This window comes from Rattus norvegicus (genome assembly GCF_036323735.1).
Source record: "Rattus norvegicus strain BN/NHsdMcwi chromosome Y unlocalized genomic scaffold, GRCr8 chrY_unlocalized_28, whole genome shotgun sequence".
Taxonomy (NCBI): domain Eukaryota; kingdom Metazoa; phylum Chordata; class Mammalia; order Rodentia; family Muridae; genus Rattus; species Rattus norvegicus.
This window is the reverse complement of record NW_026947387.1, coordinates 464,404-489,412: the sequence shown is the minus strand read 5'-3', so window position 1 is coordinate 489,412 and position 25,009 is coordinate 464,404. Positions and strand designations below refer to the sequence as shown.

Sequence of the window (25,009 nt, the reverse complement as noted above, 5' to 3'; positions counted from 1 at the left end):
TGGTTTACTAATTGGCCTATAATTCAGTGTAAAGAGCCATTTGGGAGGGAGGACAAATAGGATGAAGATATCAGAGATGGGGAGAAGAAAGCTGACCTTCTGTCTTGGTACAAAAAAGGTCCTTGGGAAAGCTCTCTGAGTCCTTAGTAGGTGTTGTGTTGTTTCATGAAGAGATTGTCTTGATCTGAGCCGTCTACAAATGGGAATTAGGAGCTGGGGTCCTCTCAGAAGCATGTGGACTTCCTGCTCTTACAGTTCCTGGAAATCAGAGAGTTTATATCATTAATTTCTTTATCCCAAAACCCAAGTTTGGGAAGGTCACAGTTGTTTTCCTGACAGCTCATGCCTTTTATTCTTTTTGCCCAGAAGAAAAATGTCCTAAGGAAGAAGTGAAAGACAAGTACTATGTCCTCATCTCAGGGTAAACTCCTCCACGCTTTGGATTCCTATAGTTCAGTTTGTGTCTTACACTGATATCTGGGAGAGAGAAGTGCTTCTAGTCGACTCTTAATCATATCAGTCTTTTCACCATTATTATTCTGATTACCATTCCCTGACAGTTACTCATTATATTTCTGAATCAATAGGTGAGAATGGCTAGCAGTTTCTTTTTTCATTTCTTCCATTTTTTTAGTAAATTTTTGCTTATTTTATTGGCTATTTCTATATTTACATTTCAAATGCTATTTTCTTTCCAAATTTCCTCTCCACAAGGTCGTAACTGGACCGACTCCCCTTCTTTTACAACCCTCCTTACTGCACCTTGACATTTCCTTGAACTGGGAACCAAACCTGAGAAGGACCAAGGGCTTCTACATCCATTGGTGCCCAAGGAATCCATCCTCTGCCACATATGCTGTTGGAGCCATAGGACTTTCCATGGGCAGATTTTGAATATTGGTTTAGTGTCAGAAAGCTCTGGTTTGTTGGAATAGTTGTTTTTATGGGGTTGAAAGTCCCTTCAGCTCTTGTAATCCTTTCTAAATATCTACCAAGAAGAGACATGCTTTCTGTTCACCAGTTTACCACTAACATTCACTTCTGTATTTAACATGCTCTAACTATGACTCTCTGGAAAGATCTTTCTCCAGTTCTTGGCAGCATGCACCTCTTACCTTCATCAATCTTATGTAATTTTGGTGTCTCCTACACCTATGAGGTTTGGTGGAATTTTAACATAAATTATGCACAACTGGGTCAAGAATGTAGAATCCACAAATGACAATGCCAAATAGATGCCATTCTCTACTTATGAAACTATTGAAGTTAAGTTTCCCTGGACCTCAAGACATTCCTCTCACTGTCCATCCTCCTGAACCTTATGTTTGGCCTGAACAAAGAATCAGGTTAAAAAACCCTCAACCCTCATGTCAGAACCTTGGAAATAAGGAAGGGAGATATTAGAGATCTGATTATCTTTTGGGACTACAGAACCACATTCTAGAGTTGATATTGTCCTTTGCTTTACTGATGTCTGTGATTATTGGATAAAATAAGGATTTGGGAGTTTATCATTTGAAGTAGGTACACAATATTTACACTGTTATATTCACTTTATCATTGGGCCAAAATCATTGCAAAAAATGGAATTTTAAAACAGAATTTTTGAGTAAACATTCAGGAATATTTATAAAGTTCCCTATCAAGGAATGTACAATAAGAAATTGAAACACAATATTCATTCAATTAAAGGTCTGTAGGGAGAATACTGGCCTTTGGGAAACAGAGAAAACCTACAAAATTTTTATGTATTTCACAGGAATGAACCTGGGAAAAAATTATTATCTAGAAGAATCTCCTGCACTCCATTTTCTTAAATCGTTTATACACATGCCAAACCCATGGCTAACTTTCCCCATTCAAAGCATGTAACCACTAATGAAGAAAAGAGATTTCAACAGTTTTAGAATGATGGACTATGTAAAGGTTTCCACTGTGTCACAGGAGACGTACCTGGAAAGGGCACTCAAAATCTGGTCAATGTAGGGAAATCTGTTTAGCAGGTAGGACATGGCAGTTCACAGTGACATCATGATTTGGCCCTACTGCAAGTATCTCTTGTAACCTGGACTCCCTAGCTGCTTCTGTGACATCACAAGTGTTGTTGTGGCTGCAACTGCCTCTCTGATATTCTTGCAGTACCTCTAGGGTTTAATAATTGACCTCTAATTCACGGTAAACAGCCATATGGGAGGGAGAACAAAGAGGATAAAGATTTCAGTGATGTGGAGAAGGAAGCTGGCCTTCTATCTTTGTATAAAAAAAGGAAGATGTACATCATCCTTGGAATAGCTCAGAGTCCTTAGTAGGGATTGAGTGGGATCTCTGAAGAGTTAGGCTTGATGTGAATCTTCCACATATGGGAATCAGGAGCAGGGAGCCTTTCAGAAGCATCTGGACTTACCTGTTCATATCATTCCTGGAAGTCAAAGAGTTTATATCATTATTTTTTTTTATTCCAAAGCCAAGTGATGGGCAGGGCACAGTTGTTTTGCTGAGATCTCATAGCCTTATTCTTTTTGTCAAGAAGAAAATGGTCCTAAGGAAGAATGGAAAGACAAGTATTGAGTCCTCGCGTCAGAGTAAATTCCACCATGCTCTGGATGCCTATAGTGCAGTTTTTGTCTGATACTGATATCTGGGAGAGAGAAGTGTTTCTAGTTGAGTCTTCATCATCTCAGTCTTTCCATTAGTATTACTCTGACTATCATTCCATGAAAATGACTTTTACATTTCTGAGTCAATAGCTGTGAATACTTCGCAGTGTTCTTTTCTTAAATTTCTTTATTTCTTTTTATTTTTTTAGCAAATTTTATTCCTGTTTTAATTGGGTATTTCTATATTTACATTTGAAATGTTATTTCCTTTCCCTATTACCTGCACATATGATCCCTAACCGGCCCCACTCCTCTTTTTCTATAACTCCCCTACTGTCCGTTTTCAATTCACTGATTTGCCTCTAGAATTCACTTCTTTATTTGATATGCTCTAGCTGTGTCTCACAGGAAAGATCTCTATACAGTCCCTGGCACAATGCACTTCTTAGCTCCATCAATCTTATCTAGTTTTGGTGACTGATGTGTATATATTTTTGCCACATGTACGGCCTGCTCTGAATGGGATTTCCTCAGTCTCTGCTCGAAATTCATAGATATTATTGTGTCCACCTTTTGAAAAGGATTAAAGCATGCACATTTTGTGTATCATTTTATTGAGCTTCCAGTTGTCTGTGAACTGCATCTTTGGTAATTTTAGCTTTTGTGCCAATATCCACTTTTGGTGATTTCATAAAATGTGTGATTTCATACCATTTTGTGATTGGGTAACCTCAATCATTATGATATTTTCTAGATCATCCCATTTGTCTTTGGCTTTCTTGAGATAATTGGTTTTAAGAGTTGAGTAGTACACAATTGTTTAGATGTACTACATTTTCTGTATTCATTCCTCTGATGAATGCCATTACGGATTCTTCTAGCTCTTGGGTATTATACATAAGGCAGCTCCCAGAAATGAACCCACACACCTATGGGCACTTTACTTTTGACAAAGGAGCCAAAACCATTCAATGGAAAAAAGAGCATTTTCAGAAAATGGTGCTGGTTCAACTGGAGGTCAGCATGTAGAAGAGTGCAAATCGTTCCATGCTTATCACCATGTGCAACGCTTAAGTCCAAGTGGATTAAGGACCTCCAAATCAAACCAGATACAGTCAAACTAATAGAAGAAAAACTAGGCCAGCATCTCAAACACATGGGCACTGGAAAAAAATTCCTGAACAAAACACCAATGGTTTATGCTCTAAGATCAAGAATTGACAAATGGGGTCTCATAAAACTGCAAAGCTTCTGGAAGGGAAAGGACACTGTGGTTAGGATAAAACGGCAACCAAGAGATTGGGAAAAGATATTTACCAATCCAACAACAGATAGAGGGCTTATATTAAAAAGATGCAAAAAACCCAAGAAGTTAGACAAATAACCCTATTAAAAAATGGGGTTCAGAACTAAACAAAGAATTCACAGCTGAGGAATGCCGAATGGCTGAGAAACACCTAAAGAAATGTTCAACATCTTAAGTCATAAGGGAAATGCAAATCAAAACAACCCTGAGATTTCACCTCACACCAGTGAGAATAGCTAAGATCAAAAACTCAGGTAAAAATAGATGCTGGCGAGGATGTGGAGAAAGAGGAACACTCCTCCACTATTGGTGGGAGTGCAAACTGGTACAACCATTCTGGAAATCAGTCTGGAGATTCCTAGGAAAATTTCACATTGAACTACCTGAGGATCCAGCTGTACCACTCTTCGGCATATACCCAAAAGATGCCCCAACATATAAAAAAGACACATGCTCCACTATGTTCATCACCCCCTTATTTATAATAGCCAGAAGCTGGAGAGAACCCAGATGCCCTTCAACAGAGGAATGGATACAGAAAATGTGGTACATTTACTCAATGGAGTATTACTCAGATGTCAAAAACAATGCCTTTATGAAATTCATAGACAAATGGTTGGAGCTTGAAAACATCATCCTGAGTGAGGTAACCCAATCACATAAAAACACACATGGCATGCACATGATAAGTGGCTATTAGCACAACTGCTTGAATTACCCTAGATGCATAGAACACATGGAACGCAAGATGGATGATCAAAATGCGAATGCTACACTCCTTCTTTAAAAGGTGAATAAGAATACCCTTGGCAGGGAATAGAGAGGAAAAGATTAAAACAGACACAGGAGGAACACCCATTCAGAGCCTGCCCTACATGTGGCCCTTACATATACAGCTACCCAATTATACAAGATGGATGAAGCAAAGAAGTGCAGGCCGACAGGAGGCGGATGCAGATCTCTCCTGAGATACACAGCCAGAATACAGCAAATACAGAGTCTAAGGCCAGTAGCAAACCACTGAACTGATAACAGGACCCCCGTTGAAGGAATCAGAAAAAGAACTGGAAAGCTTGAAGGGGCTCAACATCTCATATGAACAAAAATGCCAACCAAGCTGAGCTTCCAGGGACTAAGCCACTACCTAAAGACTATACATGGACTGACCCTGGAATCTCATTTCATAGCTAGCATTGAATATCCTAGTAAGATCACCAGTGTAAGGGGAAGTCCTGGGTCCTGCTAAGACTGAACCCCCAGTGAATATGATTGTTGTGGGGAGGGCGGCAATGGGGTGAGGATGGAGAGTGGAACACCCATATAGAAGGGGAGGGGAGGAGTTAGGTGAATGTTGGCCCGGAAACCAGGAAAGGGAATAACACTGGAAATGTAAATAAGAAATACTCAAGTTAATAAAAAAAAAAGAAAAGAAAAGAAATGGCATGCTAAAAAAAAGAAGTTAAAAACATATATGATATTTATAAAAAGGCATTTTTTTTTCCATCCACTCTATGTTGGGAAGCAGAATAAGCAGGTTTTTCTTTGTTTTTATTTTGATAACTGTCACTGAATCTCCTTTGTCAAATAAATAAGTTTATTTTTCTTCTGCTTGCATCCTGTCTGACCTTCCGATTGCTTTTAGCAACAGACCTCAGAACAGATGAAGCTAACGGGGGTAGAGACATTACAATTGTTGTCCTGCTTTGTACCCGAGGCTGTCAGAAAGTGTTCAGTAGTTTAAGGTGCTAAGTCCTGGAATGGCTTGTTGTATAACATATAGCTTTAAGTCTTGTTAGGATAAAAGTCTTCAAGAGCTTGGTAGGACTTACTTCTAAAGTATATACTAATAAGTATTAATAAAAATAGTAAAAATAGCAATAAACAATAATAAGAATAGGTGACTGGGATTTTTAATGAAAGGAATAATGGCAATTTTATTGACCAAACTTTTAAGATAGAAAAGGTTTCTTAAACATTCTGCAGAGGAAGACAAAATTCTCAAAGGAGCATGCTGAATGTGGTAGTTTAATGTCTTTTCCTAGCAAGAATTCATAGGCAAATAAAAGCTAAGGAAAGAACTGTTGAGTGTGATTTTATGCAGAAAAGGAGTAAACCTGCATGTTTTTCACATGGAAGGATGGGCTGTGTCATATGCCATCATTGCTTATACATGGGAAGTATAGCCTCAGCTTTCAAATGTAGTTGTGTGACTTGATATGGATGGTAAATGCTGAAGGATGTGATAGGTTGTTGAGTCCAGGACAATGATGTAAGGGATAACACAGGGGTCATGCATTTTTTTTCCTTCTTGTCTCACTCTTCTGTTGTTACAATTGCCATGAATTATCTCATCATTCAGGGGACTGGAGTGAACAAAATGATTTTGAGGAGCATGGGAGCAGATTCTTCAAAGATCATGTAGAATATGAAAGCTGAATGCTGATATCTAATGCTATTAGATTTGTGAATTTGCTTCTTTGTTGTCATTGTAGACAACATAAACAATGTGGATGTACCAAAAGTGAAATAATAATGGAACGTTTATATGTTAATATTATGAATATTTCGTATCATTTATTTTCTCCCCCTCCATCACTTTTTACAATAAACTAAATGTACTCAAAAAAAAAAAAAAAAAAAAAAAAAAAGGCCATAAGCGGTAAGCAGAAGAGTAAATCTGAATAATAATAAAGTCTGTTAAAACAAACATGAAAAGGGCTAGAAGCGAGCAAGCAACCCATGGAGAAAGACCAATATACCTCTTGAAAATAAAGTGAACATTGGAAAATAAGTGCTGTAATTGGAAGTAAAAGGTACAGAAAGTCCTACAGTTAGGACAGTGATGGCACCCAGGCTACTGTACTCCAAGAATCTATAGTAAAACCTAAAATTGTGACAAAGCAATTGATTTCATAATGGTCACTGGATCTACATATTCAGTCTTCAATAATGTACTGTGACAATTACCTGATCAAAAGGTACCATTCACGGTAGCAAAAGGAAAACTCCCTTAATGTCTCTGAAGCAGCAAACATGCCATTGACATAGGCAAGGGGATAATAACTCACCTGTTATTAATCATGTCTCATTGCCCCCCTTCTTCCTGTTTCCTTCTGGCAAGAGGCCTCTTGCATAAACAGAAAGCAACCATCATCTTTTTGAAAAATTAGACACAGTTCGACTTACATATACTAACAAAGTTAACCTTTTTTCTGTTTACCAAAAGAATATCTTCTTTGTGAAAGTCCTGAAACGTATTAAAAAGATAGTTGGACTAAAACTCACACTTGTAGTTTCAGATTAGTAGTGAAGAATCCTAGGTATATTGGGAGAATCTATCTTCCCATACCTGTCCCTAAAACATAATCCCATAATTATTCAACTAACCAGATCATTTGTGCATATGTAGATTAAATAATGCACACTCTGGAAGCAAAGGGAGAGATACAGTCTATATTACCAACTGAAAGAGATGGGCATCCTGATATCCTCACAGTCTCACTGGAGTTGTTGTCATTACTTGAGAAGAAACTGGGCTATTTATCATATGAACTATCCAAGATATGAGGGACTGGCAATAGAGGGTAGAGACTACCAACCCCATAGTTCCGATCTCATATACACTCAGAAGTCTGAATCTCCAGTAAAGTATGTAGATTTTCTTGTTCTTGGAAGATGTATTCTTCAGGTGCTTTTTGCAAAGGAGATAAAATTAACATTTGAATGACCATTTCAGAATGAGTTAAAGTGGGCAAATACCTTAGACCCTATTCTTTCATGGATTTCAAAATTCTTCAGTCCTGTCTGTTGATGGCCTCAGAAGTTTCACAGGTTGACACCCTTACAACAGAGAGATAACCTCCTCCTCTCTCCTGAAGCTCAATATAATTGAACAAGGGACACTGAGGCACTGGTCCAAGAGTTATAATCACTTAGCTAGCAAGGGTGAGCTAGGAATGTTCAGATTTCTATATTAGGAGGACAACAATATTGGCAAAAATCTGGGGGAGGCAAAAGGAACCTGTATCATAGAATGGTTGATGTAATCCCACTGTTCTCAACTCCGGAGGTACTAGACAGATTTGAGAGATTATTTGTGTGTGTGGGTATTGCTCTGCCTGGATACCAGGGTTTTGGAGAAACAGCAAATCCTAGATACCCCAGAACACATGGGGATACTAGAACCTAATCTGCGTGGAGACAGATGGTATGGAGTTTGATACTTGATAGTTCATTGTGGTTTAAGTCCTAGAATTTCAAGGTTCCTCAGAATGTTTCCATCTTTTTTTTTCACGAAACACATGAAAAGACACTGCATGAAGGATTTACATGAACATTTTAGGGCCGTGAAAACACCTTGTGTGCATCTCTCTAAACAACTGGACCTTGTAGCCTCAGGAATGATCACTTGTCTAAAGGCTATATTAGCTGCCCCTCTTCTGTGAAAGAAGCAAGGTAGTTAATTCTGTGTCAGCATTTTATACTCCTATCAGACAAGAGAGTTGAAGCCTTTCTACAAGGAACACCACAATCTGGCTTCTATTATTTTTCTCATCTATATTAACTTGATTATTTCTTATTTACATTTCGATTGCTATTCCCCTTCCTGGTTTCCGGGCTAACATCCCCCAACCCCTCCCCCTCCCTTTCTATATTTGTGTTCCCCTTGCCAACCTACCCCCAATTACCACCCTCCCCCCAACAATAACATTCACTGGGCGTTCAGTCTTGGCAGGATCAAGGGCTTTCCCTTCCACTGGTGCTCTTACTAGGCTATTCATTGTCCCTATGAGTTTGAAGCCAGGGTCAGTCCAAGTATAGTCTTTAGGTATTGGCTTAGTCCCTGGGAGCTCTAGTTGTTTGGCATTGTTGTTCATATGGGGTCTTGAGCCCATTCCAGCTCTTTCAGTGCTTTCTCTGATTCCTTCAACTGGGGCCCCGTTTTCAGTTCAGTGGTTTGCTGCTGGCAGTCACCTATGCATTTCCTGTATTCTAGCTGTGTCTCTCAGGAGAGATCTATATCCAGTTCCTGTCAGCCTGCACTTCTTTGCTGCTTCATCCATCTTATCTAGTTTGGTGGCTGTATATATATGGGCCACATGTGGGGCAGGCACTGAATGGGTGTTCCTTCTGCCCCTGTTTTAAAATTTGCCTCCCTATTTTCTCCCAAGTGTATTCATGAGACCCTGGCTTCTATATGTCCCTGTTGCACACTTACAGATAATATTCCTGCACCATCCTGGAGTGTAGTTAAGAAGACCCACTTGACATAAATCCTGTTACCCTGTTGTGTGGTGTAGACCCACAGATGCTCATCACTGACTGTCCAAGGTAACAACAATGGTCCAATTTATCTAGACAGACCTAATGGATTACTGCAAAACCCCATCCCAAGAAAGACACTAATGCAATAGTCAGCACAGTTGGTAGTATTTTCATTAAACATTGAGCAAGGTATCGAGTAGCTTCAATAGTTACTGTTATTGAAATTATTTCACGGAAGCCTTAGGGCCAGGTACCTAGGCCCAGAGAAGAGAACTGATTTATCACTCTGACTCAGGATGTCAAATAAGGAAAGGGGAAACCTGTCATCTTGTACATCCACAGACATTATGCTTTGGATACTCCACATGTCTTTTTTATAATACAGAGACAAAATTGTCCTTTTTGCTGAGTAAAGGACATTAAGAATTTAGAGAAGGTCTTGGCTCTCCAAGAGAATATTTGGATTCCCCTATGATCTGCTAGGCTTACTACTATGGACATCAAAGAGATGTCTGCCTTGTGACTAAAGGTAACAAGATCACTGACCTGGATTCCCAACAAGTGTCCCTAAAACCCATGATCATACTGACCTGCTACCTGAGACTTCACAGTATAAATAAGATGTGAGCATGCAAAAGAATCAAATGGATACCTTGAATCACAGGTTGGTAGTGAACAGGAGAAGGAAAGATCATTCTTTCAGAAACAATTGGCAGTTTTCTGGTAATTCAGCTTGACCAGGCTACCTGTCTTGGGTACACAGAACTCTATGAATTGCCAGTAACAATGTATATTATAACTACCTACATTGAACGGCATGGCAGGATATGTCTAAGACAGATGTCAGGTTTATATTGTACATTAAATAATCTAGAACATTACAAAATTAATGTATATCATACATTAATATATATTCCCCTATCATATAAAAATGTAATTTAAATTAATGAATTAAGACATAAAACCCAACTTTAACTTCATTGCATATTAACATGAATATTCTCAAATACATTAAAATAATGATTTATGGACATATTTGTGTTATCAGACATACACCATAAAAGTCATAAACCTTTCTCTTCAATAATACTATTACGTACCCCAATTGGTTTCTATTTCTACCATTCTCTGCAAAATCAACAACCTGCCCACTAGTCCCCCTCTTCTCGCTCAGGGCCCATACAACATGGGGGTGAATAACGTGAAACTTTACCAGGCATCTGGTTCTTAATTCAGGGCCATTTACTGCTTTATCATCCATACATTCCCCTGAATAAGAAATCTCTATGGTAACGGGTCTAATTAATGAATGATCATCACAACTGCGATGTCATACATTTAGTATTTTTTTTTTCGGCTGCCTTCAGTCAACATACCTGCTCAAGATGTTTTGCAGGTAGGCCATGGCAGGTCTCAGTGACATCATCATTAGGACCTCCTGGAAAAATCTCTTGTATCCTGGAGGGCTCTAGCTTCTTCTGTGATGTTACAGGTGTTGTCGTGAAAGCAACTGCCTCTCAGATATTCATTCATTACCTCTAGGGTTTACTAAATGGCCTTTGATTCAGAGCAAACAGCCATTTGGGAGGGAGAAGAAAGAGGATGAAGATATCAGAGATGGGGAGAAGAAGCTGGCCTTCTGCCTTGGTATAAAAAAAATGAAGAAATATCTTGTCCATGGTAAAGCTCAGTGAATCTTGTGTAGGGTTTAGTTGGTTTGATGAAAAGATAACATTGATCAGAGCCTTCCTCATATGGGAATCAGGAGCTGGGAGCCTCTCAGCAGCTGGACTTCCCTGCTTGTTATGGTTCCTGGATGTCAGAGAGTTTATAACATTAACTTGTTTATCCCAAACTTGAGTGTTGGGAAGGGTACAATAGTTTTCTTGAGAACTCATGGCTTTTGTTCTTTTTGCCCAGAAGAAAATGTCCTAAGGAATAATGGAAATATAAGCATTGTGTCCTAAGCTCGGTATAAAGTGCACCATGCTTTGGATTCCTATAGTGCAGTTTGTGTCTGACACTGATATCTGGGAGAGAGAAGTGCTTCTAGTTGAGACTTCACCATCTCAGTCTTTCACTAGTATTACTCTACTACCCTTCCCTGACAGTGATCCTCTAGATTTCCAAGTTAATGGATGTGATTATCTGGCAGTTCTCTTTTCTTCAATTTCTTCCATTTTTTTTTTATTTTTTAGCAAATTTTATTGCTTTTTTAACTGGATGTTTCTATATTTACATTTAAAATGTTTTTTTTTCCTTTCCCAGTTTCCTGCCCATAAGATCCCTACCCGTTCCCTTCCCCTAATCCCCCTTAAGTCCTTCCTTTAATCCCCCTTAAGTCCACTTGGCATGCCCTTGAACTAGGAGAGAATCCTAGGGAGGACCAAGGGCTTCTCCTTCCATTGGTGCACAACAAGGCCATCCTCAGCCACATATGCAGTTGTAACCATAGGTCTGTCAATGCACATTCTTTGAATATTGGTCTAGTACCAGAAAGATCTAGTTTTTTGGCATTGTTGTTTTCATGGTGTTGAAAGCACCTTCAGCTCTTGTAATCCTTTTTCAAAATCTTCCAACAAGAGGTCTGTTTTCAGTACACTGTTTGCCACTAGCATTCTTGTATGTAGTTGACCGGCTCTAGATATGTCTTTCAGGAAATATCTACATCTGGTTCCTGGCAGAATGCACTTCTTAGCTTCATCAATCTTCTCTAGTTTTGGTGGCATATATATATATATATATATATATATATATATATATATATATATATATATATATATATATACACAAACACACTTTTGGTTTCTCCTACAACTATGAGGGTAGGTGGAATGTTAACATGGATTCTGCATAACTTTGTCAAGAATGTAGAATCCACAAATGACAATGCCGAATAGACTACCTCCTGTTCTTATGAACCTATTGAACTTGAGGTTTCACTGGACCTCAAGCCATTCCTCTCCCTGTACATCCTCCTGAATCTTATGTTTGGCCTGAAGTAAGATCATGGTAGAACATCCAAAACCCTCAAGTCTGGCCATGGGAACACAGGAAGATACATTTTTGAGAACTGATATCTAATGGGACTACAGAACCACATTCTGTAGTCCATGTTGTCCTTTGCTTTACTGATGTCTGAAAAATTTTGGATACAATGAGGATTTGGGAGTTTATCATTTGAAGTAGATACACAATTTTAAACTTATATTCACTCTAAAGCTGGGCCTTCTTTGAAGCCAAAATCATTGCAAAAAATTGAACTGGAAAACAGAATTTTTGAATACACATTCAGGAATATATGTAAAGTCCACTATCAAGGAATGTACAGTAAGAAAATGTAATACAATATTCTTTCAATTAAAGGTCTGTTGGGAGAATACTGCCCTTTGAGAAACAGAAAACCCCTAGGAAATTGAATTGTCTTTCACAGGAATGGTCCAGTGAATAAAATTATTATCCAGAAGATTCTCCTCCACTCCAAGTTCCTAGTTCTTTTCTACCCATGCCAAGCCCCTAACTAATTTTCACCATTCAGAGCATGTAACCACTAATGATGCAAAGAGAGGTCTCTTTCTTTATGGAGATGGAGTATGTAAAGATTTCCACTGTTTCAAACGACACACTCCTGGAAAAGACACCCTCTAATCTTGGCAATGTAAGGAAAGCTGCTCAGCAGGAGGCCATGGCAATTCTCAGTTACATCATAATTAGGCCCTCCCTGAAAAATCACTTGTGTCCTGGAGAGCCCTACCTTCTCCTGTGATGTCACAAGTTTTGTTGTGTCTGCAAATACCTATCAGATATTCTTTCAATACCTATAGGGTTAACTAATTGGCCTCTAGTTCAGAGCAAACAGCAATTTGGGAATGAGAACAAAGAGGGTGAAGAGCTTAGCGATGGGGAGAACAAAGATGGCCTTCTGTCTTGGTAGAAAAAAAATGAAGAAATATGTCGACCCTGGAAAATTTCACTGAGTCTTTGGTAGGAGTTGAGTAGGTAAGCTGAAGAGATAGAATTGATCTGAGCCTTCCACATATGGGATCAGGTGTTCAGACTCGGTCAGAAGAATCTGGACTTCCCTGCTTCTAGTGATTCCTGTAAGTCAGGGAGTTTATATCATTAATATCTTTATAACAAAAGCCATTTGTTGGGAAGGGGGCTGTCCTTTTCCTTAGAGCTCATGGCTTTTATTTTTTTGCCCAAAAGAAAAAAGTCCTAAGGAAGAAGTGAAAGACAAGTATTATGTCCTTACTCAGAATAAACTCCTCGATTATTTGGATAACCTTAGTTCAGTTTGTGTCTGATACTGGTATTTGGGAGTGAGACATGTTTCTAGTTCATCATATCAGTCTTTTCAATAATATTTCTCTGACTCCTGATCGTGACCCCTTAGATTTCTCAGTCAATATGTGTTTAAATGGCAGTTATCTTATCTTTAACTTATTTATTTTTTTTTATTTTTTAGCATTTTTTTGCTTTATTAATTTGATTTGTCCATATTTACATTTCAAATATTTTTGCCTTTCCCTGTTTCCTGCCCATAAGATCCCTAACCGGTCCCCCTACCTTTTTTGTATAATCACTCTTACTGCATTTTGACATTCCCTTGAATTCGTAATAAAACCTCATTTAGACCAAGGGCATCTCCTTCCATTGGGGCCGAACAAAACCAGTCTCTGCTACATATGCAGTTCGAGCCATAGGGCTATCCATGTACAATCTTTCAATATCCATATAGTACCAGAAGACTCTGTGTCGTTGGCATTGATTTTCTTTATTTTTTTTGTTTGTTTGTTTGTTTGTTTTGTGGTATTTATTTCCCTACTTTTCTTTCTTTTTTTTTATTAACTTGAGTATTTCTTATATACATTTCTTTTTTTTTTTTATTAACTTGAGTATTTCTTATATACATTTCGAGTGTTATTCCCTTTCCCGGTTTCCGGGCAAACATCCCCCTCCCCCCTCCCCTTCCTTATGGGTGTTCCCCTCCCAACCCTCCCCCCATTGCCGCCCTCCCCCCATATATACATTTCAAGTGTTATTCCCTTTCCCGGTTTCCGGGCAAAAGTCCCCCTCCCCCCTCCCCTTCCTTATGGGTGCCCCCCTCCCTACCCTCCCCCCTTTGCCGCCCTCCTCCCATAGTCTAGTTCACTGGGGGTTCAGTCTTAGCAGGACCCAGGGCTTCCCCTTCCACTAGTGCTCTTACTAGGATATTCATTGCTACCTATGGGGTCAGAGTCTAGGGTCAGTCCATGTATAGTATTTAGGTAGTGCCATAGTCCCTGGAAGCTCTGGTTGCTTGACATTGTTGTACTTTTGGGGTCTCGAGCCCCTTCAAGCTCTTCCAGTTCTTTCTCTGATTCCTTCAATGGAGGACCTATTCTCAGTTCAGTGGTTTGCTGCTGGCATTCGCCTCTGTATTTGCTGTATTCTGGCTGTGTCTCTCAGGAGCGATCTACATCCGGCTCCTGTCGGTCTGCACTTCTTTGCTTCATCCATCTGTTCCAATTGGGTGGCTGTATATGTATGGGCCACATGTGGGGCAGGCTCTGAATGGGTGTTCCTTCTGTGTCTGTTTTAATCTTTGCCTCTCCCTTCCCTGCCAAGGGTATTCTTTTTCCTCATTTAAAGAAGGAGTGAAGCATTCACATTTTGATCATCTGTCTTGAGTTTTGTTTGTTCTAGGGATCTAGGGTAATTCAAGCATTTGGGCTAATAGCCACTTATCAATGAGTGCATACCATGTACGTTTTCTGTATTGGGTTAGCTCACTCAGGATGATATTTTCCAGTTCCAACCATTTGCCTACGAATTTCATAAAGTCGTTGATTTTGATAGCTGAGTAATATTCCATTGTGTAGATGTACCACATTTTCTGTATCCATTCCTCTGTTGAAGGGCATCTGGGTTCTTTCCAGCTTCTGGCTATTATAAATAAGGCTGCGATGAACTTAGTGGAGCACGTGTCTCTTTTATATGTTGAGGCATCTTTTGGGTATATGCCCAAGAGAGGTATAGCTGGATCCTCAGGCAGTACAATGTCCAATTTTCTGAGGAACCTCCAGACTGATTTCCAGAATGGTTTTACCAGTCTGCAATCCCACCAACAACGGAGGAGTGTTCCTCTTTCTCCACATCCTCGCCAGCATCTGCTGACACCTGAGTTTTTGATCTTAGCCAATCGCACTGGTGTGAGGTGAAATCTCAGGGTTGTTTTGATTTGCATTTCCCTTATAACTAAAGATGTTGAACATTTCTTTAGGTGTTTCTCAGCCATTTGGCATTCCTCAGCTGTGAATTCTTTGTTTAGCTCTGAACCCCATTTTTTAATAGGGTTATTTGTTTCCCTGCGGTCTAACTTCTTGAGTTCTTTGTATATTTTGGATATAAGGCCTCTATCTGTTGTAGGATTGGTAAAGATCTTTTCCCAATCTGTTGGTTGTCGTTTTGTCCTAACCACAGTGTCCTTTGCCTTACAGAAGCTTTGCCGTTTTATGAGATCCCATTTGTCGATTCTTGATCTTAGAGCATAAGCCATTGGTGTTTTGTTCAGGAAATTTTTTCCAGTGCCCATGTGTTCCAGATGCTTCCCTAGTTTTTCTTCTATTAGTTTGAGTGTATCTGGTTTGATGTGGAGGTCCTTGATCCACTTGGACTTAAGCTTTGTACAGGGTGATAGGCATGGATCGATCTGCATTCTTCTACATGTTGCCCTCCAGTTGAACCAGCACCATTTGCTGAAAATGCTATCTTTTTTCCATTGGATGGTTTTGGCTCCTTTGTCAAAAATCAAGTGACCATAGGTGTGTGGGTTCATTTCTGGGTCTTCAATTCTTTTCCATTGGTCTATCTGTCTGTCTCTGTACCAATACCATGCAGTTTTTATCACTATTGCTCTGTAATACTGCTTGAGTTCAGGGATAGTGATTCCCCCTGAAGTCCTTTTATTGTTGAGGATAGCTTTAGCTATCCTGGGTTTTTGTTATTCCAGATGAATTTGCAAATTGTTCTGTCTAACTCTTTGAAGAATTGGATTGGTATTTTGATGGGGATTGCATTGAATCTGTAGATTGATTTTGGTAAAATGGCCATTTTTACTATATTAATCCTGCCAATCCATGAGCATTGGAGATCTTTCCATCTTCTGAGGTCTTCTTCAATTTCTTTCCTCAGTGTCTTGAAGTTCTCATTGTACAGATCTTTTACTTGCTTGGTTAAAGTCACACCGAGGTACTTTATATTATTTGGGTCTATTATGAAGGGTGTCGTTTCCCTAATTTCTTTCTCGGCTTGTTTCTCTTTTGTATAGAGGAAGGCAACTGATTTATTTGAGTTAATTTTATACCCACCCACTTTGCTGAAGTTGTTTATCAGCTTTAGTAGTTCTCTGGTGGAACTTTTGGGATCACTTAAATATACTATCATGTCATCTCAAATAGTGATATTTTGACCTCTTCTTTTCCGATCTGTATCCCTTTGATCTCTTTTTGTTGTCTGATTGATCTGGCTAGAACTTCAAGAACTATATTGAATAAGTAGGGAGAGAGTGGGCAGCCTTGTCTAGTCCCTGATTTTAGTGGGATTGCTTCAAGTTTCTCTCCATTTAGTTTAATGTTAGCAACTGGTTTGCTGTATATGGCTTTTACTATGTTTAGGTATGGGCCTTGAATTCCTATTCTTTCCAGGACTTTTATCATGAAGGGGTGTTGAATTTTGTCAAATGCTTTCTCAGCATCTAATGAAATGATCATGTGGTTCTGTTCTTTCAGTTTGTTTATATAATGGATCACGTTGATGGTTTTCCGTATATTATACCGTCCCTGCATGCCTGGGATGAAGCCTACTTGATCATGGTGGATGATTGTTTTGATGTGCTCTTGAATTCGGTTTGCCAGAATTTTATTGAGTATTTTTGCGTCGATATTCATAAGGGAAATTGGTCTGAAGTTCTCTATCTTTGTTTTGTCTTTGTGTGGTTTAGGTATAAGAGTAATTGTGGCTTCGTAGAAGGAATTCGGTAGGGCTCCATCTGTTTCAATTTTGTGGAATAGTTTGGATAATATTGGTATGAGGTCTTCTATGAAGGTTTGATAGAATTCTGCACTAAACCCGTCTGGACCTGGGCTCTTTTTGGTTGGGAGACCTTTAATGACTGCTTCTATTTCCTTAGGAGTTATTGGGTTGTTTAACTGGTTTATCTGTTCCTGCTTTAACTTCAGTTCCTGTTATCTTTCTAGGAAATTGTCCATTTCCTGATGATTTTCAAGTTTTGTTGAATATAGGTTTTTATAGTAAGATCTGATGATTTTTTTTAATTTCCTCTGAATTTGTAGTTATGTCTCCCCTTTCATTTCTGATTTTGTTAATTTGGACGCACTCTCTGTGTCCTCTCGTTAGTCTGGCTAAGGGTTTATCTATCTTGTTGATTTTCTCAAAGAACCAACTTTTGGTTCTGTTGATTCTTTCTATGGTCCTTTTTGATTCTACTTGGTTGATTTCAGCTCTGAGTTCGATTATTTCCTGCCTTCTACTCCTCCTGGGTGTATTTGCTTCTTTTTGTTCTAGAGCTTTTAGGTGTGCTGTCAAGCTGCTGACATATGCTCTTTCCTGTTTCTTTCTGCAGGCACTCAGCGCTATGAGTTTTCCTCTTAGCACAGCTTTCATTGTGTCCCATAAGTTTGAGTATGTTGTATCTTCATTTTCATTAAATTCTAAAAAGTTTTTAATTTCTTTCTTTATTTCTTCCTTGACCAGGTTATCATTGAGTAGAGCATTATTCAATTTCCATGTATATGTGGGCATTCTTCCCTTATTGCTATTGATGACCAGTTTTAGGCCGTGGTGGTCCGATAGCACGCATGGGATTATTTCTATCTTTCTGTACCTGTTGAGGCCCGTTTTTTGACCAATTATATGGTCAATTTTGAGAAAGTACCATGAGGAGCTGAGAAGAAGGTATATCCTTTTGCTTTAGGATAGAATGTTCTATAAATATCCGTTAAGTCCATTTGGCTCATGACTTCTCTTAGTCTGTCGACATCACTGTTTAATTTCTGTTTCCATGATCTGTCCATTGATGAGAGTGGGGTGTTGAAATCTCCCACTATTATTGTGTGAGGTGCAATGTGTGTTTTGAGCTTTAGTAAGGTTTCTTTTACGTATGTAGGTGCCCTTGTATTTGGGGCATAGATATTTAGGATTGAGAGTTCATCTTGGTGGATTTTTCCTTTGATGAATATGAAGGGTCCTTCCTTACCTTTTTTGATGACTTTTAGTTGGAAATTGATTTTATTTGATATTAGAATGGCTACTCCAGCTTGCTTCTTCTGACCATTTTCTTGGAAAGTTGTTTTCCAGCCTTTCACTCTGAGGTAGTGTCTGTCTTTGTCTCTGAGGTGTGTTTCCTGTAGGCAGCAGAATGCAGGGTCCTCGTTGCGTATCCAGTTTGTTAATCTATGTCTTTTTATTGGGGAGTTGAGGCCATTGATATTGAGAGATATTAAGGAATAGTGATTATTATTTCCCTTTATATTCATATTTGGATGTGAGGTTATGTTTGTATGCTTTCATTCTCTTTGTTTTGTTGCCAAGACGATTAGTTTCTTGTTTCTTCTAGGGTATAGCTTGCCTCCTTATGTTGAGCTTTACCATTTTTTATCCTTTGTAGTGCTGGATTTGTAGAAAGATATTGTGTAAATTTGGTTTTGTCATGGAATATCTTGGTTTCTCCATCAATGTTAATTAAGAGTTTTGCTGGATACAGTAACCTGGGCTGGCATTTGTGTTCTCTTAGGGTCTGTATGACATCAGTCCAGGATCTTCTGGCCTTCATAGTTTCTGGCGAGAAGTCTGGTGTGATTCTCATAGGTCTCACTTTATATGTTACTTGACATTTTTCCCTTACTGCTTTTAATATTCTTTCTTTATTTTGTGCGTTTGGTGTTTTGACATTATGTGACGGGAGGTGTTTCTTTTCTGGTCCAATCTATTTGGAGTTCTGTAGGCTTCTTGTATGTCTATGGGTATCTCTTTTTTTAGGTTAGGGAAGTTTTCTTCTATGATTTTGTTGAAGATATTTACTGGTCCTTTGAGCTGGGAGTCTTCACTCTCTTCTATACCTATTATCCTTAGGGTTGATCTTCTCATTGAGTCCTGGATTTCCTGTATGTTTTGGACCAGTAGCTTTTTCCGCTTTACATTATCTTTGACAGTTGAGTCAATGATTTCTATGGAATCTTCTGCTCCTGAGATTCTCTCTTCCATCTCTTGTATTCTGTTGGTGAAGCTTGTATCTACAGCTCCTTGTCTCTTCTTTTGGTTTTCTATATCCAGGGTTGTTTCCATGTGTTCTTTCTTGATTGCTACTATTTCCATTTTTAATTCCTTCAACTGTTTGATTGTGTTTTCCGGGAATTCTTTCAGGGATTTTTGAGATTCCTCTCTGTAGGCTTCTACTTGTTTATTAATGTTTTCCTGTGTTTCCCTAAGTGTGTTCATGTCTTTCTTGAAGTCCTCCACCATCATGATCAAATATGATTTTGAAACTAGATCTTGCTTTTCTGGTGTGTTTGGATATTCCATGTTTGTTTTGGTGGGAGAATTGGGCTCCGATGATGGCATGTAGTCTTGGTTTCTGTTGCTTGGGTTCCTGCGCTTGCCTCTCGCCATCAGATTATCTCTAGTCTTACTTTGTTCTGCTATTTCTGACAGTGGCTAGACTGTCCTATAAGCCTGTGTGTCAGGAGTGCTGTAGACCTGTTTTCCTCTCTTTCAGTCAGTTACGGGGACAGTGTGTTCTGCTTTCGGGCGTGTAGTTTTTCCTCTCTACAGGTCTTCAGCTGTTCCTGTGGGCCTGTGTCTTGAGTTCACCAGGCAGCTTTCTTGCAGCAGTAAATTTGGTCTTACCTGTGGTCCTGAGGCTCAGGTTCGCTCGTCGGGTGCCTCCCAGGGGCTCTCTGCAGCGGCAGCAACCAGGAAGACCTGTGCCGCCCCTTCCGGGAGCTTCAGTGCACCAGGGTTCCACATGGTCTTTGGCTTTTTCCTCTGGCGTCCGAGATGTGTGTGCAGGGAGCAGTCTCTTCTGGTTTCCCAGGCTTGTCTGCCTCTCTGAAGGTTTAGCTCTCCCTCCCACGGGATTTGGGTGCAGAGAACTGTTTATCCGGTCTGTTTCTTTCAGGTTCCGGTGGTGTCTCAGGCAGGTGTCCTGCCGCTCCTGGGCCCTCATGATTAATCTTTCTACATAGCTTACCTAAATCCTCACCTACAATGATTCTAGGTGCAGAGTTAATGCATAATCCTCCATCTTAACAAATCAGGCAGCAGAAAAAAAAAAAACAAAAAAAAAATAAGCACAGTAGCAATTTTCAAAGTTCACTTAGTACAGTGCTGTTACTATGGTAACCCAGGCAGACTACTTCTTTGAAAGAATCACATCAGAGTCTAAACAAGGTCACGTCGTGGTCTTTTACTCTTTTTTCCTCACAAATGTTTCCTTTGCAACAGCCTCAATAGAACAGTATCTAGATAATTAGTAATTTTGACTAGATTCTATTGTCTCAGTAATTACTTTTAAAGACTTTGTTTTTTAGGACACTGTCCAATAAAGTAACCTAACTAGGGCTGGGGCGATGGCTCAACTGGTAGGACGTCTGCCTAGCAAACTGAAGCCCTGAGTTTGATATCCATCACCATATAAAACTGGTTATGTTGTTGTTGCACATTCCTCTAATCCCAGCACTTAAGAGGGAAATAGAAGGAAGGGAGTCGGAAGTTCAAAGTCATGCTTGCTACATAATGAATTTGAAGCTAGTAAGACCTATGTGTGGCCTAGCCCTGTCTTTTTTTAATTTTTATTTGAGACTTGTACATTTTGTTTTGTTTTGTTCTTTTCTGTTCTGTTTTTTTGTTTTCTCCCTCGAGACAGGGCTTTTCTGCGTAACTCTGGCTATCCCGGAATTCTCTCTATTAGACAAGGGTGGACTCAAACTCAAAGATCTACCTGCCTCTGTCGGGATTAAAGGGATGCACTGTTACCACCTGACATGAGACCCAATCTTAAAGAAAGAAAAAAGGGAAGGAAGGAAGGAAGGGAGGAAGGAAGGAAGGAAGGAAGAAAAGAAGGAAGAAAATGAAACCTGAACACGATTCAAAGTCAAAATTTTGCCATGCCAAGTTCTTGACTTTTTGGTACAAAAATTATTTATGTATCCAATATGTAGCAATATTAAAATATATTTAAAACTTTAGGGATATGATAAACAAAATTAATAAATGGCCACACCATTTTTCTCTCCAGGGCATTCATGCAGCATGTACACCTATAAAGTCTATACCATGATTTCAGGACAATTCTTACAATGATTATGTGAAGTAAAAGATGTAGCAATGTGTAAGACAAACACAGCCATGACAAATGGGGTCAAGGGAAACAGGAGAAGGAAGCAGAATTACCTCTTACACTGCATGGTGGGGCAGAATGAGCCCCATGGCACAGTGACCACATGGCACATCACACTCAGACCCCTGAGAATGAGCCTGGTATCACAAAATAAAAATAAGGAGCCAGGCAGGGTTACTCACTTCTGTAAACCCAGAACTTGAGTGGTTATGGCAGGAGGATCAGACCTTCACGGTCATTCTCACCTGCATGTCCTCTGAATGTCAACTTTTATTTGTGGCCTAGCAAGCTGTGTGAGAGTTTTGTGCTAAGGGTTTTACTGATCACTGCTTACACAAAATAGTATAATTGAAGCCTTTCAAAAATATGTGGTTTTAAACCTCCATAAATTTACCACTTTAACCATTCCTTAGTATATACAGTTAAACAAACCTCTATAATTTTAAATCAGATATAAGGAAACTTCTCTTAGTACCTTGTAATGAAAGAATAATGTAATCTGATATTTTTTTGTTTTTGAGAAAAGAATATAATTATATATATATATATATATATATATAACAGATAAGTCATCAATGCATCAAATATATCAATGTAAAACTGTACCAATTTAAACTATACTTGAATAGGAAATATATGTATTTACTAGTACAGGACTGCTTCATGTATAGGTAAATTATGTTGGCTCAAAGTTCTGTTCACATACCCCAGCCCCCTGTGATACTGGGGACAAAGCATCCATTTCCTCATAGTCCAACTGTTCAAACACAGAGGTCAGAAAACAACCTCATGGAGGTAGTTCTTTTTCTCTACCATCGTGCTCAGGGACTGAACTCAGGCTGTCAAGTTTTGCTTCAGGTGCCTTTACTTGTGAAGCCATTTTTACTGGCTCATCCCAACCTTCTTTGTAATTCTTCTTACATCGTGCTAAGGACAGACCACAGAGTTCTATGAATTAGAGGTAAGCTCTATATTACTTATTTTGGGACAAGATTTTATTATGCGGCCAGGTTGGCCTGAACTCACTCTGTAAATAAGACAGGCTTGGACTTGTAATCCTCTTGTGTTGTTAAAGGTCTTTATGTAAACATAAGTTCCTCAAGGCTGAGTCTCAATAACGAGCTTTGTGATTGAAGATGGTGTGAAGAACCTAACCAGACTACCTTAGACTTTCCCTTTGAAAGTCACTCACTGTTCACTCCTTTATCTGAATGGGCCTGTGACTATCCAAATCTGTCAAATGTTTTCTCTGTGTGTGGGAAGCTTGGCATCAGTGTCTTCCCAGGCATTCTCCACCCTATTTTTTGTGACAAGGTCTCTGATTGAATCTGCAGCTCAATGATACCATAATAGGAGTGGCAAGTAAGTCACAGTGTCTATCTCCCCAGAGCTCGAGTTATAGGTGTTTGCTGCCTTTCACAGCCTTTACATGGGTGTTGGGGACCAAATTCACTACAGCCCTAAAATGTATGCTCAGCAGGGCACCATCCTTTACCAATCTGAAAGCTAAACATGTTATCAGACATCCTAGATTTATACAGAGTTCCACTTGTTTTGCTGTAGCCTGCTTATTGGCAGTGATCATCAATGTGATAAATGCACTTAATTATGTTTCTCTTTGTTTTGTATCAAATAAAATATTATGTGATCACCTCCGGTGGTTATAACCTGAGTCTGTGCTCCCAGGCTACTAGCACTTAGGTTTGCCTCAAGAATTAACTATTCCTTATTTCCTGAGGTAAGTGCTGTATTTTGTGTCAATAGTACCTTCCAGCAATTTTAACTTCCTAATAAATATATTACTAGTATAATCTACCCCAGCACTCATTTATATCTAAGACAGGAGGCAGATGTTTCTGATAATTTGGTAAAAGAAGCCATATCACATCTTTTTTTTTCCAAATCAACTGTCAAATCTATAAATCAAGGTGCATACTGGTATTGAGTACTGGCATTCCTTAGCAAGAACTAAAATTATGGAATTCCTGTGGATGTGTTTCCTTCACTGAGGTACTCAATTAAATTCTAACACTTAACAAGAATGGCTACATTTATCATTACTATTCTAGCACAGACCCTATGTCATACTGTGAAAGTTCAGGGACACCAATATCACGGAACTAACAGTGACCTCATCTGACATGGCATCAGATACATGTTAGAGCAACAGTAGTTTTGTACTTCTGAATATATCTCCCAATAGAGCCGCACAGAAAAGTTTACTGAGAACAATTTACGTGCGTATTTAAAACGCTCTTTACTAATCTGCATTAGTCAAAGCTCTTTGCACTTTGTAAGGTGTGGGCTGATGCTCTCTACTCAGCAGACAAAGAAGGAATACATTTTAGTGCAAGGATGGAAAATCACTGACAGTTCATGGGAAATGGTAAAAATTCAAACTGAGTGTCTGCATTTGATTCTAAACTTAAAAGACTTTTTTTTTTCTATTCCCAACAGAAGATCAGTAGCAAGTCATAGCAGGATTCCATAGAAATGAGAAACTGAAGCGATCAGAGAACTCAATTTGCAGTTAAATGGGCTGTAAACAATCCTTACATGTTCATCAAAGAAAATACGTAAATATTAAATACTTGGTTGGAAGAGGGATTCTTGTGCACCTAACCATTTCGTAACTTCACTAATAAACAAGGAAATTTCAACCTCCCCAACCCCCCCAAGGAAAAACAACAAAAAATCCTCAAAAACAAACAGAAAAAAACACTCTAAACCACTAAATTAAAACCCAACGCACCCATAGGTTAAAGCCACTGAGCAACAGACAGGATTGAAACAGCATCACAATTCTAACCAATTGACTGAAAATCTTAGTGATAATAACTGTTAATTGAAATGAGATTAAAACTATATTCAAGGCTAAAGTGAGATGTCCGGGTTCTGAAGCCTCAGCAGAACCAGCAGCAGCGACGGCAGAGTCCAGGGCAACAGAATGCAGTAGTAAGGGCTCAGATGGGAGACCTCAGCCTACCTTTGTGAGTGTTGTAAAGGGCTGGAAATGTCAGGGTGAAGAAAGTTGTAGAGTATTTGCCAGGCAGCATTTACTGGAAGAGGAAAGGCTCTTCTTGTGTCACGGTACCAGCACAGGCACTGGATGAAGCGAAGCCAAGCAGGAATGCACTGAACAGTGGCTTGCACTCTGTATGTATTTCTGTTGCAAAATTCTGGTTCTGTGAATATTTCAAAGAAGAACAAAAACAATATCGCAATTCAAATAAATTAACTGTTCATACCATTTATTCACACAGTACAACTACCCATCAGCATATCCATAAAACCCTATCCCGTGGGTTCACAGTCACTTTCTCCTATGCAGACACTACTTGCACAACCTCTTTAGTGGATGAGAAAACGAGAGAAGCTGAGGTGACTACTGGGCAATTCTTTTTGTGATTTCTGAATATCCTAGAACCAACTCAAACAATT

General features: G+C 39.1%; 1 long non-coding RNA gene across 1 annotated transcript in view; it reads right to left on the bottom strand.

Moving 5' to 3' along the window:
* Positions 1-2,382: 2,382 nt before the first annotated feature.
* Positions 2,383-25,009, bottom strand: part of LOC134478866 (uncharacterized) — a 35,573-nt gene continuing 12,946 nt past the window's right edge. The window contains exons 3-4 of the long non-coding RNA XR_010062302.1: positions 24,555-24,753; positions 2,383-2,539 (exon numbers count right to left, since the gene is read on the bottom strand). This is a non-coding gene — a long non-coding RNA (uncharacterized LOC134478866). The remainder of the gene's footprint in view (positions 2,540-24,554; positions 24,754-25,009) is intronic.